Below are 20,488 nucleotides of genomic sequence, written 5' to 3'. Positions count from 1 at the left end.
ATTTAGCCAGGGCTTTGATTTTGCCAGATTAGATTGGGTTTCCAGAAAACAGACTCTGAGGTGGAGATTTGTGATTTGTGTGCCGGAAGTTTATGGAAGAGTGCTCTCAGAGACAACATCTGTGAAGAAGAGAGGGAAGGAGGAGCTGACCAGAGGAAGGAGAGGTTGACTGGCCAACACACGTGTAACAGAGTCTCAGGCAATTCCGTGAGGAGTTATGGGGCTGGAATGCCTTCAGAGTTGTCCCAAACTGAGGTAAGGGGGGTGGTTTGCATCCCTTTGTAGATACTTAGATACGGGATTCCCCTGGGGAAGAGGCACTGTCTTGGGCAAGGAGACTTCCTTCAGGTGAAGGGAATTCTGCAAGAGGGATTTGGCTGTGAGAGGAAAGTTGTCAGTATTCCTAGGAGCTGAGGTAACGGTGCCTCAGTCCTCTGGGAAGGGGTCACATGCAAGACCACACAGTCCACTACAGTTCACCCTGTGCTCTGCTTGCTGGCCTACGAAGTTTACCCCTTCTAGGAGGAGCTCCTCTGAGTTTCTGATTGGTCTCCTTTTCCCAGGCAAACTTCCAAGAAGAAGGTTAGTGGGACTAATCCCACCTCTGTAACTGGCTTGGGGGCTGTGCCTGATATGCATCATCTCTGTATTCTGTACCCATTCTAGATTCTCTCTTTCTTTGGCTGGCCCCCCTGCGTATCTAGATGGCTCACCTAGTTTTTATACACGAGGTGTCTGAGCCCATGGTAACCAACCCATTCTCAGGATTTGGCTGTTGCATTTGTCCGTTTACCATCAAAATTGGGTAGAGAGGTACCAAGAGATGCCACAGTGGATTACCTAGTTGCCAAACACAGTTTTCACTCCACCCTTATGGAAGAGCCATCCTATCTTCTTCTAATGGTCAGGGTTAAGTTCTTCTACCAGGTTGATGACACCTTTCTTCAACTGCTAGTACTGTGTACAGGGCGCTCAAAGTGACCAAGTGGCAGACATAGTTTAAAGTTTGGCTTAGTCTGTATAGAATCCACCTGCAATGCAGGAGACCCTGGAGACCCAGGTTCAACCCCTGGGGTGGGAAGATCCCCTGGAGAAGGGAATGGCTATCTAGTCCAGTATTCTTGCCTGGAGAATCCCATGGACAGAGGAGCCTGGCGGGCTACAGTCTATAGCGTTGCAGAGTCGCACGTGACTGAAGAGCTAAGTACACATGCATGCAACATGTTTCTTTGTTGATTTCCATTTTGCGGATGAGGAACTTTAAACCTGTGGGGCACTGATGTGACAACAGGATGCTCATGTTCCCAAGTGGATCGCTGGGATGCTAGGAAGCAGGCCACCTGGTTCCCAGACCCACGCATTCTACATCCTGAGGACATGGGATCATAAAGCCGTCATTGTGTTAAGGTGTGTGCTGTGTCTTAGAGGATAGACCCTCATCCTTTCAGAGTATCATCTCTAAGCTAGTGCCAGTTCTGCACTTCTGAAAGGTCTTTCTATTGCCTGATCAGTTTTATAGGTGGAGTGGTGCAGTACATAATGGGATCTTAAGTTTAGGTGCTTTCTGCCACATCTGCTTTAAATAAAGTTTCTTGTATTGTCAATGTTATGTGGCATTTCATGCTAGTGGAACAAACATTCTAAATACTATTGGTTAGTAGTGCTGGTCAAGGTCTTTTGGGGAGGAAAGGCAAATCCACATTGGGTTTGGATTTCCTGTGAAAATGAACTGCTGTTCCTTTTAGCATGGAAGAGATTCAGTGCAATAAACTTACCACCAATGTCTTATTGGTCTCCTCTAGTGATAGGACCACATCAGTGGCTGCCTATTGTATTAGTCTCCGTTGCTAGCAAGTTGAGCATTTGGCAGCATCAGTAGGGAGCATCAGTAGCTAGATTGGCATAGCTGACTGGTGTTTCATGCTGTCGGGTTTCACGAATAGCTTCTAACTCTATTACCATAGCTACTCTATTCAGAAGCCTGTTATGCTGGCCCTGGGGTGACTACTAACAGTGGCTGGGAGAATTATTCGGTCCATTTAATTGTTTAGTGCTTATCCCATGACGGGTGCCCTCTTGTGGGCATAGCTAGCAATAAAGACTTCCTTACTTTGTGATCCTTCCATACTTCCACTTGGGGCTTCCCAGGTGGCACAGTGGTAAAGAATCCGCCTCCCAATGCAGGAGATGCAAGAGATGGGTGTTCAATCCCTGGATCAGGAATATTCCCCTGGGGTAGGAAGTGGCAACCCACTCCAGTATTCTTGCCTGGGAAATTCCGTGGACAGAGGAGCCTGGTGGGCTACAGTTAATGGGGTTGCAAAGAGTCGGACACGATTGATCAGCACAGTGGAGCATGCTTCCATTCATACCTCACTTCCCCTGGCTCCTGTCCACAATCTTCCAAACTTCCTAGGTCTGACCAGCAAGCCACGTTCATTATCACTGCCCACGGGTCATGTGTATTCTTATCTCAGGCCACTTCTTTCTCCATACAAAGTAGATTAACAACTTCTCCCTCTGAAGTCTACACATTGGGAGAACTTTCTCTTACCTCTGTCTTTGGTGTCACCTTTGAATGAGGCTATACTACATCGGTGGGTCACCTTTGAGTGAAGCTACAATACATCAGTAGCCCTCATTTATCTTGTAACTGAACTGATGCAGCCATGATCCAAACTTCAACTTTTTCATCCCCTGCCAGAGTGACCCTGCACCCCATGTAGTCATAGGTATGAGCTTAGAGACAGGCATTGGTGCAGTTATGGGGATAAGACAGGGGGTGGGGCTCTCTGCTTATTCAACTTGTACTTGCCTGCAGTCCTGCTCATGCCTGATCCTGATAGACCACTTCCATCTTACAGCGAATTGCCATTGGGTCCTCTGGACCTTACAAAACATAGATCTCTCCAGATGGCTAGCAGGATCTAGCCCATAATGGTAGTTCTGGCCACATGGCCTCTTAATGTTCAATGGTCAAGTTCTTTATCTCAACCAGGGTCCAGTAGCAATGCAATCAACATTGTGTCATATAAATTAAAGTTATCTGTTAGAGAAAGCATAGCCTTGCTCTAGATGCCTAAGGGTTTGTGTTGTGATTCTTTTATCCAAGTTTGGTGTAAAGTCCCTATGATAGATAATCTATGACTCTGCTGGGTAATATGGCCCAAGTGGTTGGCTTCCTGCAGTGTGGTCTTGATTCCTGTTCTAGGCCTTACTTGGAGCTGAACAACTTTTATATTGCTCAGTAATTGGTTCAGAGAAGCATCCCAAGAGTGGAATATGCTGCCTCTAGAGTGTGGAGAGGTTTACCGGGCATTTTTTCCTTCCTCGTAGTGGAAGGTACATGATACAATAATATGAGCTTTAATATAGACAGGGTGTTTCAGCCCAAATTCTTTGTAAGAATCGTGGTCCTCTCATTCTTTGAAAGTTGGATTTCTAACTGTCATACACGTCTTCATAATGTACTTGCTAGTTCTTATCCACTCAGTTGGACTAATGAGATGTCATCAATATAGTGGAATAATGTGATGTTCTGTGAAGAGTCCAAAGTGTTCAGGTCCTTTTACACAGTATTAAGGGGAAGGCAAACTTGTGTCTGTGTTTTTTTGTCCATTGCACATGGACGCAAACTCTTTCTGAGCCTACTTTTGATAGAGAAGGAAAAGACACATTTGCCAAGTAAGTGGGTATCCAAATATCATGTGCTTAATGCTGTGTGACCAGCAAAGATCCCACATCTGGAAAAGTAGCTGCAACCAGGGTTACTGTTTGGTCAGATTTGCCGCGTATCATCGTCATACATCACAATCCGTCTGGTTTTTGTAGGAGTCAGAGTGGTGCATGAAATGTGATATGATGGGGACCATCACCCTTGCATTCTTCAGGTCTTTAGGGTAAGTTATCTCTAACACTGCCTCCTGGGATAAAATACTATTTTGATTTATTATCTTAGCCAGAGAATTTTGATTTATTATCTTAGCCAGAGAATAAGATTTAGAGGATTCCGTTTGGGTTTCTCAGTTGATAAATCATATTCCACAGTCCAAGGAACCATATGTGGATCCTGTCAATTATCAAGTATGTCCATTCTGATTGCACATTCAGGTATCAGAGAAATGACCACTGGGTGGATCTTCGAATAAGTGAACCCATTGTAATTTGGACCTGGGACAAGATTGCATGTATTACCTGGTCCTCAAACCCCCCACTCTCATAGAGTGGCATGAAGATAGCAGATTTCAGTGTCCTCAAAATGCCTCATTACTCCCATCTTCTTAATAAATGACTTTCTTTCACTTTGGTTTTTCTGGAAGGATTGGGAAAATTATTTTCACATATACTTGCTGACAGCAAGGAGATCAACTTAGTCATTCCTAAAAGAAATCAACCCTGAATATTCATTGGAAGGACTGATGATGAAGTTCCAATGACCACCTGAAGAGCCGATTCATTGGAAAAGACCCTGATGCTGGGAAAGATTGAAGGCAGGAGGAGAAGGGGATGACAGAGGACTAGATGGTTGGATGGCATCACTGACTCAATGGACATGACTTTGAGCAAGTTCCAGGAGATGGTGAAGGACAGGAAAGCCTGGCGTGCTACAGTCCGTGGGGTTGCAAAGAGTCGGACATAACTGAGCGACTGAAAAACAACAAATACTTGCTTTATTCCATACATTTTCTTCATGAGAAATCAGCCTGTATTTCAAGCAATGGGTTCTGGATTTGTCCAAAAGATTTTTACTCTTAATTGGAGTGACTACCTTCAGTTTTCTAGGATACACACTTGATTTCTTTGGGTTCTATGAATTAAGCAACTTCCTTGTTGGCTGCACATCATCTTTCCCTCAGGATTAGTAAGAACCGGTCTTTTATTAACCATCTCCATGCAGTCCTTCAAGAGGTGGAACATATTCTTTTGTAAAACCAAGACCTAAAAAAGGCATAAATGTTCTTATAAAGGCATAAATGCCAGCTTTTAACAAGGAAGAGTGGGCCACTGCTGCAGATCTAGGAGGTCCATGGGTATCTGGAGATTCTAGATTTTCAAGTTCATCACCACACATGTCCCTGTCCCCAGACTCAGGGTTCCATTCCTTCCTAATTGTGGAGTAGCAGCTCCCCAGGGACTGAGAATGCACCCTCCTCTGGAATTCTGCTACAGCTATCATTAAGTTGCCCTGGTCCTCAGCTTTCTTTTTCTCCAGCTGCAAAAGAGAAGTTCTCTTTAAATACATCTGAAGAGGCCTACTGACTTTCACACTTAACCTTTAATTGATGATTAATCACCCACAGCCTTTCACTGTCATTCCTCGCGTCAGTAACCCCCAACAACAGCTATTCAACTTCATGGTCTGTGTCTTTCATGTTCCTGAGATATCCTTCCTAGTGCATTTCATTACACCAGCAACGTATCCAGTTTACCGCTGATGGAAGTTACAACAGTTGTACCGTGGGAGCATGCCGGGAGCTACTCATACCTCTCATCCCAGTGATGGGGTCTTCAGTGCCAGCTAGCTGGTGGGTGATCTGGCTGCAAAATTTATTTTAGAGTCTGTTTCCAAGAACTCATGGGACCAATTGTCTTGGGTCAGAATTTCTTAAAAATTTTTTTAAAATTTTATATTAGAATATAGTCGATTGACAATGTTGTGTTAGGTTCAGGTGTAGAGCAAGGTGATACAATTACACATAAACATGTATTCTTCTTCAAATTCTTTTCTGGTTTAGGTTATTGCAGAATGCTGAGTAGAGTTGCCTGTGCTATACAGTAGGTCCTTGCTGGTTATTTTAAATATAGCAATGTGTATATGTCAATCCCACACTCCCAATCTGTCCCTCCCCCGACCCTTCCTTCAGTCACCATATATTCATTCTCTAAATCTCTGAGTCTGTTTCTGTTTTGTAAATAAGTTCATTTGTATAATTTTCTTTATATTCCTTGTAAATAAGTTCATTTGTATCACTTTTTTTAGATTGTGCATATAAACAATATCATGATATTTGTCTTTCTCTGTCTGACTTAGTATCATAATCTCCAATCCGTTCATTTGCTGCATAGGGCATTATTTTTCATTCTTTTTTTTATAGCTGTGTAGTAATATTCCATTGTGTGTTTATGTGTGTGTGTGTGTAATATATATGTTTTATGTGTATGTGTTAGTCACTCAGTTGTGTCCAACTCTTTGCGACCCCATGGACTATAGCCTGCCAGGCTCCTCTGTCCATGGGATTCTCCAGGCAAGGATACTGGAGCGGGGCTGCCACTTCCTTCTTCAGGGGCTCTTCCTGAGCCAGGGATCGAAGCCATGTCTTTTATGTCTCTTGTGTTACAGGCGGATTCTTTACTGACTGAGCCACCAGGACAGCCATATGTGTATGTATGTATACACACACACAGAGCATCTTCTTTATTCATTCCTTTGTCAATGGACATTTAGGTTGCTTCCATGTCTTGAGTATTGTACATGGTGCTGCAATAAACACTGGGGTACATGTCTCTCTGAACCATGTTTTTCTCCAGATATATGCCCAGGACTGGGATTGCCAGGTCATATGGTAGCTCTAGGTTTAGTTTCTTGAAACACTCTTGGAGTTAGATATGTGCATGTAGGGAGCTTTGGGGGATGTTCTTGGGAGAAATACCTGTAAAGCAGTGAGGGTAGCAGGATGGGGCAGAGGGAGGTAGGAGTGTGGTGCTCTTGCCAGAGAACTGGCAGTATTGTTCCAAATGTGGCCAAGGGGGCCTGGCTTTTGTGCCTGCTCAGGGACCGATCAGGATGTGGGCTGTCTCAGGGATGGGGTCTAGCCTTGGAGAAGTGGCTCCCCTTGGCTGAGGACAGTGCTCAGGGAGAGACTCATCTGTGAGCCCTCAGCAGCAAATCCCCCCCACACCCCCAGGCTTGGGTACTGTACTGGCGCCTTCAGAACTGATTCTCCCAGGCCACCACGGCATCCGCTCTGCTCTGCGGGTACGGTGACTTGAGAGAGGATCAGGAGAACTGAGGGTGTGCACAGAGGGAGGACTCTTGATGGTTGCCCATGCCTTGGTCAAGAGAAAAGTTAGGGTAAGGATAGTGAAAAAGTGGCGGGACCAACAAAGTGTAGGTTCCTGAGGGGCTGAAGGGTTGTTGGAGTTAGAGCAAGTGGTAGAAATTAATCTGAAAAGATAATTAAGGGTTAGCATATGAAAAGCCCTATGCATCTAGCTAAGGCATTGGACTTGTCTCATAGAAAATAGGTAAGTGATGGAGATTTAAAAACACCAATTGTCTTAATCATATGTGATTTAGAAAGATTAAACTTGCAGTGGCTCACATACCATACAGTCTAGAACAAGGCCAACCGATTAAGATGCTTTTGTAATAATCCAGGCTTGGTTCTGGCTTCAAATGCTAGGTATTTCTGTCAGAAGCTGCCAATTGCCTATCCAACATCTATCCTTCCTCATTGCTTAGGAAAGGCTGCAATATTGTCAAAGAAGGGGCCACTGATATAAGAGAAAGACATTGGATAAAGCTTTTGAGAAATCTATATTGAGATAGGTAAATCAGCTGAAGATAGGTAAATCAGCTGAAGGCAAGTATAGAAAGCAGGCTGATGTTCCCCAAAGATGTCCAGGTCCTAATCCCTGGGCCTTTGAATATATTACCTTACATGGAAAAGAAGGATTCAAGTTGCAGATAAAAAAATAAATAAAGTTGCAGATAGAGTTTTGCTTATCAGCTCCATCCTAGATTATCCAGGTGCACCCAATGTAATTTCATGGATCCCAAAAAGTGAAAGAGAGGGAAGAGTTTAGAGTAATGCAACATAAGAAGGACTCAACCCCAGTAGAGGAAGGGGCCCAAAACCAAGGAATGCAGTGGCCTCCAGAAGATGGAAAAGACAAGGAAATAGGTTCCCTCCTATAGGCTAGAAGGAAATGCTCCTCTTCTGACACTTTAATGATACGCAAAAGAGACCAGGTCAGATTTTTAGCTTATAAAACTTAAGGTAATGTGTTTATATTTTTGAAGTCACTAAATTTGAGGTAGTTTGTTACAGTAGTCAGTTTTACTTTTTACTTCACCCCTGCTTCTTTCTAAATTCTGGAAAGCAGATGTGATGGTTGGCGTTCCAGCAGCTATGTTGGACTATAAAGCAAACCAAAGCAGGAGCAGTGTGCATTGAGGATGGTAGACAAAAAAATTACAAAGTGGCCAAGTTTTGGACTGTCAACCTCCAAATTTCATTTAAATGAGAGAAAAACAAAGCTGTGGGTACTTAAGAAACTGTAATCAGGTTCCTACTAATAGTTACACATAGTTTCTGAATAAAATAGTAGTGTAGGCTGGATATCCTTATAACCCTTAAACTCAACATACTCAATCCAGTAAATATTTGAGCTAACCATAAATTAGACATGATTTTCTTTCTCCACATTTCCTGATTTCTGCTAAAGGTACCACCCTTCTCTTTTAATTAGATTGGCAAATAATTAGTTTTCCAAATATGCCTCCCATTTCCCTGGTTTTGTGGCTTCAAGCCCTGACACACACCCATCCAGCCACCCACCCACCATGGTTTTCATAACTTATTCTTTCTCGTCATTTCCCTTTGATTCCTTCCCTTTGCTTACGTTCATATTTATTAGTTTACATGGTTATTTATTTTATACTTTCACCAGAATTGTAAGCTCCCCCAGGGGAGGAACCATGTCCATCTCAGCCACTACGCAATTTCTAGGGCCCAGATGAGTAAATGTTCTTTCAATTAAATGGACGAGTGTGCTGTCATTGTAAAAACTATCATAGCTTTGCATAGAATTGTCTTAAAGTTCAAGCTGAAAAATGCGTGACTGTTTCTGTCAACAGCACCCTTAAATTCAAGATGAGTGCTCATTCTCATGGGAGAAGACAAACAAATAAACAAACCTACTGTACCATGATGGCAGGGAGGCCTGGCTGTCTAAGGTCAGAGCACCAACCTTGATCGAGGGTCCCTCATCTCCGTGTTGTGGGGCCTCTCTGATCACTAGTCCATCTCTTTGGGTCAAATGAACAAGTGTCCTTCCTATTTTACTGTTTGGCAGGCGATGAGATTATTTCATCTTTTTTATAAAAAAAAAAATGATTGACTTTTAGCTCCGCTGAGTCTTTGTTGCTACACTGGCTTTTCTCTAGTTAAGAAGAGCAGGGCTACTCTCTAGTTGCGGTGTGTGGGCTCCTCGTTGCGCTGGCTTCTCTCGTTGCAGAGCGCAGGCTCTGGGGTATGCAGACTTCAGTGGTCGTGGCACATTCTGGCTCACAGGCTCTGGAGCACAGGCTCAACGTGGTAGCCGTGCTGGAAACTTAGTTTTCTCTGTACCAGGACGAATAAACACACTTGGAACAGGGGGCTACACCTTATTTTTCCCTTGGGCAAAGCCTCAACAGTTGTGGCTCACAGGCTGAGTTGCTCCACAGCATGTGGAGTCTTCCTGGGTGAGGGATCAAACCCATGTCTCCTGCATTGGCAGGCAGATTCTTTACCACTGAGCCACCAGGGAAGCCCTATTACATATTTTGAAATTCCGTTTCTCCTAGGCTTCATCGAACTGCTGGGAACTTTGCTGTTTGGTTGCTAAGTCATGTCTGACTGTTTGCAAACCCATGGATTGTAGCCCGCCAGGCTCCTCATTCTTTCCCAGGCAAGAATACTGGAGTGGGTTCCCATTGCCTTTTTCAGGGGGATCTTCCCGACGCAGCGATCGAACCCATGTCTCCTGCCTTGCAGGCAGATTCTTTACCACCAAGCAAGCAGAGAAGTCCATGCTGGGAACTTAGTTTGCTCTGTAACAGGGGACAAATAAACACACTTGGAACAGGGGGCTAAATCTTATTTTTCCCTTAGGCAAAGCCTAAAACAAATAAAACACCCCCGTCATCCCTCGTAGTGAGTCTGTACTCACTCCAGACTTCATAATTACAGGAAGGAAAATGTGTCTGAGGAAATTTTGTTCATTCAACAGCAGGCAAGGAGATAGTTTATGCTGCAAGGCTCTTATGTAAGGAACTACGTCCTAGCAGTTCAGTGGCTGCTAAAAATGTTACAGGTATGAAGAAGCAATGGGTTTACTCATAAGGTATACAGAAGCCCCTTGTGTTAATCCATGAAATCAGTTATAGTTAGGCAGGCTTTGTATTAGAGGCTGGGTGCATCATATTTCCCTGCACACTTAGTAAATTTTTATTGCTTTTCATCCTCTGTGATGTCATTTCTTTTCAGATACAAATTGGTGTGTATGTGTGTGTGTCTAGGCAAATAAGTACTTTAATTCCAAATGAGTATTTAATCATATTTAAATTTGTAATTTGATAAAGCCCAGAAACCCATTAATGGTACCCTGAAAATGTCAGAAGAAAACAAAAGATATTTTATTATTATGATTATTTTAAATATAAAATACCCTTTCATTACTATGCTGTCTATATTAAGTTCTCTGTCTTCAACCCTTTTCATTTGCAGGGTAAGAATCCTGCCTTCTTGGACTGTCAGAGAAATAGTCCATTTTTACATTTTTTCAGAATCTCAGGCCTCCCATCATTAAACATGACAAAGGGATTTAGAGAAAGGGAAAGCATTGTTTGAAAATTAAAACCTTTTTTTCCTTAAAGTATGACCTGGGCAGCAGGATAGATTAAATCTGAATTTTGAACATATTTTAACACTGTCTACTGGCCAGTATACCATTTTAGAAAGACATGATGTATAAGTTATCAGAAAGAATACATTTAGGGTAGAAATTAAAAAAAGAAAAATTCCTGAAAGTCCAAGCATTGTCACAGTGTGTTCTGATATACAGATGACCTTTATTCTAATCTGGGTTTGGAAGCTTCATCTGGAAAGGCCTTTACACTGGCGTTTAAGACGTGGTGTTCTTTAGAAAAAAAGCAATTTCTCTTTTCTCCAGGGGAACTGCACTTTAGGACAGGCACAAAGCTGGGAACACAACCAAGGGCAGAAAAAAAATTCACCTTCATGTTCTATTTGTCAAACTGACCTGCAGGTCATAACCTGAAAGTTTATGGATCGGTGAGGCCTTGTCTCCGCATAAGCGTGTTTTCTGGACTTTGGCTGGAGCTAAATTCCTGACTTCTGAAAGCGGAGTGGGTGTGGACTTCCAGCAGGAATAGCCAGTGGGAAGGAAGTAATATTCATTAAGTGCGTCTCATGCAAGCCGTGCGGGGCTAAGCATGCTCAGTGTAAATTCTCCTGTAGCCTGTCAAGCTATGTTTGAACCCGGTCCAGAATCCTGGATTTACTTTTTTTTTTTCCACAAGGAAGAATGCTCGATTAGACTGCATTTTGCCCTGCTTTTCTCTCTCTTTCTTCCCTTTCTTTCTTTCTCTTTCTTTTCTCTCTCTGTTTTCTTCCTGCCAGAAGATTGGAAACAATATCTTTTTCTGATCAGTTCAGTAATACAATGTCCTTCAGTGTTCACACGAGCATTTCAGTGGAGAAGAAAAGAAACTTTGCTACCTGGGAACAGAAGACTACTTAGGTCTGCTAATAAAGTCCTTAGGACTTCTGGAGCCAGAAGTTAAACTTTTCTCAACTGTTAAGGTAATCTACAGCAAATTTAATTGCCTTTTCAACTAAGTGGGTGTACATCAAAAAAAATTTCTTTTCCACACAAAAAGTATGTTTTTCATATGTTGGAGCGATTTTCCAAACACAGGGAAGATATGTCTTTTGGTTCATTTGCATTTGAAAGAACCTCTTTTTTGTATTAGAGGTTCTCTCTCTCTACCGCAAATTATGTGTTTTTCAAACAAATATTGTGGTAAGCTGATGTAGCCATAATGGTCTGAATGTGGATGTGTTCTGTGTTATATTAATTCTTGGCGTGGGTTGGTTTGGTGAAAGTTATTGCTTTTGTTGCTGCCAAAGATGAAAGAGAGTTTGTTTTCCGTTGCTGTTGTTTTTGGAACTTTTGGTGGGCTTTGAGGCTGCACTGGGAGCCCCTTACAGAGAGGAGAGCCACCTCTTTCTATGTTTAATGTGTATTTTTTGTAATGTTCAATTCTTAATGCTGAGAAAAGGGGAAAGGAGTACAGATTTTATTTTAGAATTTGTGTAGGAGTGGAACTTTTTTTTTTAAATATAGTTTTGGAGGGAAAGAGTATTTAGAAAGGCAGAAACAGGTTTGTAATGAAGGAATTAAAGTCAAGACCTTCTCGGTGAAAATAAGAAGTAAATGCAAAAATATTGCCTGCTATATACTCACTGATTTTGGTTAATAATTTTACATTTTTAATTAAAAAAGGGCAGATCAGACTTTAATATCAATGGATGACACAGAAAACTCAAATTAGAGAGCTGTTGGGATCTCAGAAATAGCAAGTTGGCAAAGGCAGCCCCTTAAAACATCCGAGGACTGAGGTTATGAAACCACATGGCTTCATGTAGGAACAGTGCATCCTGGGCTAAAGCAGTTTAATTTTATTCAAGAATTTTAAGAGTAAAAAGGGGATTTATTTCTTTTCAAAAAAAGAACAGCCAGACAGGGATTATTGATCAGTCAGGGATTAAATATTTGCTGGAATACAAAGCATCACATATTATCAATGTGTAAATCAGACTAGCCAGCTATTCAGGGGATGTAAATGAAAAGACCACAGTTTCATAGGAAATCAAATGCATTAGCACCTCTGCCCTTCATTCTCCATCTTTATGTCCTAGAAAGGGATGATAGAGGTGGGGCAGCATGTGAAATAAGACTTTAGTTGATGGGCTGACCTTGTTCTTTTAACTTCTGTCCATCTGTTCTCACTGGGCAGCTGAAGCAGTGAGCAAACTCAGAGGGAAGGGACCTCAGGGAGACGAGGACGAAGAAGCCAGACCCCACGAGGGCCGTGATCTGCTTGCTCCCTGTCCTGCGATTTCGACATAAGTAGAGGAGCTAAGTGGATGCATCTCAATCCACTTTCTTCTGCTCTCAGGGTTTTGATTTAGTACCATTGCTGCCACTCTGCACCTGCCTCTGTTTTTCATAAGTAAAAGCCTCTCCAATGCATAGATGGTGGTTTATTTGATATAGATCGATCCCCAAGGAGATGGACAAAGTAATTCAGGCTTGATTTGGTTTTTCCTTTCTCCCCTAACATGTGGTGTAGATCTTGATGGGTTTAATTGAAACAACAAATCCTTTCTGGGATGAGAGAGCACAGTTTTCCATGAAAGTGTCTGTGTGTCTGTGTGTGTGTGTGTTTATGTGTACGCGTGCACGCCACTTGCACTGTGGGCTCTGGGACAGTGCTGCCTGGGAGGCTTTGCATGGCTGATGGCATTTGTCTGGACTCAAGGACCCTCTCTTGTCTTGCCTCTGTCTGTGTTAAGAGAGAGGAAACACACATTCTGGAGCATTCTATACCTCCTTTTTTCCTGACTCCCCTGCATCCCTCTGCAACTTTGTTCCCCTTTTCATGGCCTGTGTTCTAAAGAATAGTATGGAAACCTATTGAGGCACAAAGGAAAATGAAAGGGTATGCATAGAGGCAGAGAGCAAACAAAGACAGGCCTCTTCATGTTCACATCTGGATAAAATTTAGACTGTGACAAGGGAAAGTGAGTGGGAGAAAAAAAGAAAAAGTCTGACATCACGTTGAAAAAAATGCATATAATTGACTTTCTAGAGGTTTTCTTGTCTCAAATGCTTTGAGTGTTTCTGTATCCTGCCCACACCCTACCTTCTGGGCTTGGGGAAGGCAAGCATCATATCCTTATTTCACAGTGAAGCCTAGTGGCTCATCCAGAGCAGTGGCCGTGTTAGAACCAGCAGCCAGAGCCCTCAAGCTCTGGTTCAAGGCTCTGCCTATGCAATAATCAAGAGCAGTCTGGGCTGAGTTTCTGTATCTTAGACTCAGTTTCCCCATTCACTTGGACATTTTAGATGATGGTAGTTATTTTGTGCAATATTTTCTCTAACTGAATCCCTTACTAGGATGGTTTCTTAAATTGGAGAAGTGCTTGCAAACCTTTCAGGGATCTTTTGCCTCTTTCCTTTTATCTTACCTTCAACACTACTCATTACAACAGATCAGGCCAGTGTTGACATTTTCCTTTGACAAATGATAAACATCAAAAGATTGAGTGACTTGCCATCTGAGGTCAGGAAGAGGATGGGAATTCAGGTTGCCCAACTCAGGGTCTGAAGTTCTAGACCATCCCGAATATAGATGGGACCCTCTGGACTTCCTGAGGTGTAGGGATAATACAATAGGAGGAGTTCCATGATTCATGAATGTAAGATGAGTGGTAGTGGCAGGAACTTTATTGTTAGTCCCATAGTGAAGGAGGAAATTCAGGCTGGAAAAGCTATGTACCATCACCCACAGTCACACTCAGGGCATTGGGGAGCTGGCTTTGAATCCTGACTGTGGGACCTCTAGGTGTGTGCCATATGGAGTAATGACAAAGCACGTGGCCTTTTTAAATTATCCGTTTTATTTATTTTTGTCTGTGCTGGGTTTTTTGCTGTGTGGGGCTTTCTCTAGTTGCGGTGCATGGGCTTCTTGTTGCGCTGGCACGTTGTGGAGCACAGACTCTAGGACTCAGTAGTTGGCTTTGGTACATGGGCTTAGTTTGTATCACATGGTCTTAATGTGTACAGACTTTCCTGAGTTTCTTTGTGTCTCTGTTTCCTTGTATGTAGATTGGGGGTATCTAGCACAGGGTTGGCCATGAGGATTCTATGAGATGATGCTTCACGCAGAGTAAACCTTCCAGTGTTTTGAAGGGTGCACGCTCTATCATTGTTGTGTGTGTTCTGTGTTACCCAAGCTAAGTGTCAGCTCTTCTGATTGGGATTCCCAATCCCTGGTGGCTCAGAAGGTAAAAAATCTGCCTGCAGTGCAGGAGACCTGGGTTTGATCCCTGGGTTGGAAAGATCCCCAGGAGAAGGAAATGGCAATCCACTCCAGTATTCTTGCTTGGAGAATTCCTCGGGTAGAGGAATCTTGTGGGCTACAGTCCATGGGGTTGTGAAGAGTCAGTTAGGACTGAACAACTAACATTTTCACTTTCAATCAGCATCCTCAGGATGGTTGTGATGGTGAGTTTGCATCATCAGGCGAGTTAAGCATATTGAAAACTCAAACTGTGCTGGATGGCCCAAGGAGATACCTGAGACAAGAGCAGGGGTCTCCTTGGTCTCTGTTCAGGGACAGGCTGGAGGCAGGTCATTGTCCAGGAGGATCAGTGCTGTTGGGTCACATCTAGTTATCTCTGAGGGCCTTCAAGTGCAGGCTCCTAGCATGGGAGGAATCTTCTATGAAGGGAAGAATGGATAGTTTGAGTTATTCTCAGACCATGGGTCTGGTAGGTATAGAAAAATGAGGGAAGGCACACATACAGGCAAGCCACAGAATTGTCATGAGTTTGTTTTTCTTGGTCCTTCTGAATAGCACCAACTCGGATGTTTACACTGATGGATTGATTATCTGGATCCTGAAGCTCCTGGGATTACCCTTGGCATTGTGTTATCAAGATCCCCCTAGAGAACTCAAAGGCTTGTTTCTGACCAGGCCAATGCTTTCTCATTGAGTATTCTCTGGATAGAGAAATGTAAATCCACCATCATGGCACGGGTGCGTGCTCATTTGTGTTCAACTTTTTGCAACCCCATAGACTGTAGCCCGCCAGAACCAGGCAGGAATATTGGAGTGGATTGCCATTTCCTCCTCCAGGGGTTCTTTCTGACCCAGGGATCGAACTCACATCACCTGCATCACCTGTATTGTAGGCAGATTCTTTACCACTGACCTGGGAAGCCCCAAGTCCACCATCACAGGGCTGCCAAATGCAGTGGAGGGCAGGGCCATTTCCCTCAGAACATGTTCAGTCTAGCTGAATAGATGGTGCGTGTGAAGGGAAGCACAGACTAACAAAACAGGTGTGGAGAAGCAGAAGCATGAAGCAGGCTGCGGGAGCAGAGGAGGATGAGTAGAGGTGTAATCCTCTTAAGTTCTTTAGTTGTATTCTCCTTCAGATGCCTCGCCATGGCCTTCAGCCACTTGTCCTTACTGGAAAGGGAAGGTCACTCCCAGGGGATGGGGTAGGTGGGTCTCAATTTCTTGAGCAGCTGTTATGTACCCAACACTAGATTTTATTTTACCAACAGTCTTCAAAGTTCACAATATCCACGGGAAGCTTAAAGAGGAGTAAATCTGCCCTGAGGGGAGAAGTATATGGTTGGTCCTCTGTATCTGCATGTCTGGCATCCTCAGTTTTAACCAACCAGGGATTGTCTGCCAGGGTCAACTATACTACCCTATTGTACATAAGGCTTAAACATGTGTGGATGTTTAAAAAAATAATATTTATTTAGTTAGTTATGTGGCTGTGCTGGGTCTTAGTTGCAGCTTGCAGGACACTTTAGTTGCAGCCTGTGAACTCTTAGTTGCTACATGCAGGGTCTTAGTTCTCCTACCAGAGATTAAACCCATGCCCCCTGCATTGGGAGTGCAGAGTCTTAGCCACTGGACCAACAGGGAAGTCTGCATGTATGGATTTTGGTACCCGTGGGAAGGTGGGGATTCCTGGAACTGATACCCTGTGCATACCCAGGTTCAGCTGCACATGGCGAAAAGGGTTCATGTAATTGAACAACTGGGCATACCTTGTCTTGTGTAATCAGAAAGCGTCCACAACGCATTTTAGGTGGAAAAAAGATGACTGTGGTCCAGTAGACTTGGCTATTGAGTAGTACTTCTCCAAGCTTCTTAGATGGAGGATGCCTGTTTCTTGTCTAATTCTGGATCCATCAACATGAGTTGTCCAGAGCTGGGCAAGTCTGGTCCCAGGAAGAGACAGTGCTTCATGCTCTGTGCACTGTCTGCCTTTGGGTAGCTGTTGAACGACAGATAGAAATTATCCCCCACCCCCTGCCTATAGTTAGATCCTTAAAATTTTGCAGCTTCAGAAATGAAGACCTCAGTCATTATTAGGTAGCATCATGTAGTTTAAAACAGGATGGAAGCGACATGACTGGGATTTGGGTCCTGACCCTGAAATCTTCCAGCTGTGTGGCTTGGAGTCAATTATTTCACTTCACAGCGCCTCAGTTTTCACATCGGAAAAGTGGAATGTAAGCAGGAATTCCTTCAGGTGGGAAGATCAAAGGTTAAAGTGATTTAGAAGAATGTAGGCTGCTATGCAAGCATCTGTTTTACACCTATCCCCTGGCTGTTATCTCAGAGTTCTAGTGTTTCACTTTTTTGCTTCTATAAAGCCTTTCTGCCTCACTTACTTAAATGGTAGGTGGCATGACTAATGGAGCTAGACAAATTGCTTTGAATCAGAGGACTAAAAACTATTTTTTTAAACAACAATGAAATAGAGTTGACATAACAACGTTGCATTAATTTCAGGTGTACAAAATAGTGATTTGACATTTGTATACATTGTGATCTGATCACCATGCTAAGTCTAGTTACCATTTAAAGTTATTATATAATTGATTATGTTCCCTATCCTGTATATTACTTTCTCATGAATTATTTGTTTCGTGGCTGGAACTTTGTGCCTTTTATTCCCCTTCACTTATTTCACCCATACCCCAACCCCTCTCTTCTCTGGAAATCACCAGTTCTCCGTATCTATGAGTCTCTTTCTGTTTTGTTTGTTCATTTATTTTTTGTTTTTTAGATTACTCATGTAAGTGAAAGCACCTGGTATTTATTTGAGTTACTTCACTTAGTATAATACCCTCTAGATCCATCCTTGTCCCAAATGGCAAAATCTCATTCTTTTTTATGGCTGAGTTGTATTCCGTGTGTGCGTGTCTCCCAGTTTCTTTGTCCATTCATCTATTGATGGATGTTTCCTTTCCTTCCCCTGAAGTCTTTTTAATTGCCCAAATTAACACTACATTTCCTAAATTAGTAGAAGACAGAAGACTTTGAAAAGACAGGAAGACTATATAGAAAATGTAGCCAGAGCAACATTTGTTTGAGCATAAGAAGTTCCTGTATGCAAACTAGAAATTAACAGCAAGTCAGCATACCAGACAAATTGTTGACACATGCATATTTCCCCCAAACTCTCTGAGAAGATGGGAGAACCACTACATCCATTAGGGTGGCTACTTTAACAAAAATGACAAGTGTTGGCAAGGATGTGGAGAAATTGGAACCATGTGCACTTTTGGTAGAAATGTAAAATGGTACAGCTGCTATGGAAACAGTATGGCAGTTTCTCAAAAAGTTAAACATAGAATTACCATTGTTGTTGTTGTTTAATCACTAAGTCATAGTTGACTCTTTTGCGATTCCATGGATGGTAGCCTGCCAGGCTCTTCTGTCCATGGGATTTTCCAGGAAAGAATACTGGAGTGGGTTGCCATTTCCTTTTCCAGGGGATCTTCCCAACCCAGGGATTGAACCCACGTCTCCTGCATTGGCAGGCAAGTTCTTTGTCATTGAGCCACTAGGGAAGCTCTAGAATTACCATATGATACAGCAACTCCATTTCTGAGTGTATAACCAAAATAAGTAAAAGCAGGATCTCAAAGAGATATTTGTATAGCCATGTTCACAGCAGTTTTATTCACAGGAGCCAAATGGTGGAAGCAACCCCAGTGACCATCAGCAGATGAGTGGATAAACAGAAAACAGTATATACACACAATAGAATATTATTCAATCTAAAAAAGAGGTGGAAATTCTGACACATGCTACTGCATGGATGAACCTTGAAGACATTATGCTAAGTGAAACAAATCGGACAGAGAGACAAGTATAGGCATACCTCAGTGATACTGGATATTAGGTTCCAGACCACTGCAGTAAAGTGATGATAGCAATAGAGCAAGTCGCAAATGTTTTTGGTTTCCTAGAGCGTATGAAAGTTATATTTATACTATAGTTTATTAACTGCGAGATAGTATTATGTCTAAAAACAGTGTGCATATCTTAATTAAAAATATTTCTAAAAAATGCTAAGCTGCATCTGATTGTCCACTAAGTCGTAATCTTTTTGCTGGTGGAAACTGCGATGGCTGCTAAGTGATCAGGGTGTAGTTCTGAAGATTGGGGTGGCTGTGGCAATTTATTAAAATTAAGACAACAGTGAAGTATGTCACATAGACTGACTCTTCCTTTCATCAGTACTGCATGTAGTATGCAATGCTGTTTGATAATATTTTACCCACAGTAGAACTCCTTTCAAAATTGGAGTCAGTTCTCTCAAACCCTGCAGCTATTTTAGCATCTAAATTTATGTAATGTTTTAAATCCTTTATTGTCATTTCAACAGTCTTCACCACATCTGTACCAGGAGTAGATATCATCTTAAGCATCCATTTTTATTTTTTTGCTCATCCACAGGAAGCAGCTCATCATCCCTGAAAATGCTGTTATCATATTACAGCAATTCGTTCACATCTTTAGGCTCCACATCTGATTCTAGTTCGCCTGCCCTTTCTACCACATCTTCAATTACTTCCTCCACTGAAGTCTAGATCCCCTCAAAGTCATCCAGGAGGGTTGGAATCAACTTCTTCTAAACTCCTATTAGTGTTGATATTTTGACCTCTTCCCATAAATTACAGATGCTGTTTATGGCATTTTTTCCATTCCAAAAGGTATTCAATTTACTTTGTCCAGATCCATCAGAGGAATTACTATCTATGGCAGCTATAGCTTTATGAAATGTATATCTTATATAAAAAGACTTGAAAGTCAAAATGACTCCTTGATCCATGGGCTGCAGAATGGATTTTGCATGAACAGGCATGAAAACAACACCAATCTCATTGTACATCTCCCTCAGAGCTCTGGGGTGATCAGGTGTGTAGTCAATGAGCAGTAATATTTCAAAAGGAATATTTTTCCTGAGCAGTAGTTCTCAAAAGTGGGCTTAAAATTTTCAGTAAATGACAATACAGACATGTTCTCTCATCCAGTCTTCTTGTTCCATTTAAAGAGCACAGGAAGAGTAGAATTGACATAATTCTTAGAGTCCTGGGATTTTCAGAACAGTAAATGAGCACTGGCTTCAACTTAAGTTCACCAGCTGCATTTGTCCCTAACAAGAGAATCAGCCTGTCCTTTGAAGCTTTAACGCCAGGCATTGACTTCTCCTCTGTAGCTATGAAAGTCCTAGATGACTTTCTTCCAAGAGAAGGCTGTTTTGTCTGCACTGAAAATCTGTTGTGTATTGTAGCTATCTTTATTAATTGTCTTAGCTAGATCTTCTGGATCACTTGCTTCAGTTTCTGTGTCAGCATTTGTTCCTTCATCTTGTAACATACTTTGAGATTATGGACTTACCTTATTGCCTTAAACCTCATGAATCACACTTTGCTAGCTTCAAGTTTTTCTTCTGCAGCATCTTCACTTCTCTCAGCCTTCATAAAATTGAAGAGAATTAAGGCCTTTCTCTGGATGAGGCTTTGGCTTAAAGGAATGTTGTGACTGGTTTGATATTCTGTCCAAACCACTAAAACTTTCTTTAAACCA

The 20,488-nt window shown here is 42.4% G+C and overlaps 1 protein-coding gene across 9 annotated transcripts in view; it reads left to right on the top strand.

Annotated features, from left to right (window-relative positions):
• LOC122693665 overlaps positions 1-20,488 on the top strand; it is a 365,374-nt gene that overhangs the window by 58,528 nt on the left and 286,358 nt on the right. For 2 of the 9 annotated variants that reach the window (XR_006340978.1, XR_006340977.1), the window contains exon 1: positions 11,200-11,591. The exons of 1 other annotated variant lie outside the window; for it this stretch is intronic. The gene's annotated coding sequence lies outside the window, so the exon portion shown is untranslated. Of the gene's footprint in view, positions 1-11,199; positions 11,592-20,488 lie in introns of those variants that run through there. 6 more of the 9 variants (XR_006340973.1, XR_006340974.1, XR_006340979.1 and 3 more) reach the window with 6 other exon arrangements.

The sequence above is a fragment of the Cervus elaphus genome, chromosome 1 (genome assembly GCF_910594005.1).
Source record: "Cervus elaphus chromosome 1, mCerEla1.1, whole genome shotgun sequence".
NCBI lineage: Eukaryota > Metazoa > Chordata > Mammalia > Artiodactyla > Cervidae > Cervus > Cervus elaphus.
This window is presented reverse-complemented; position numbering and strand designations above follow the sequence as displayed.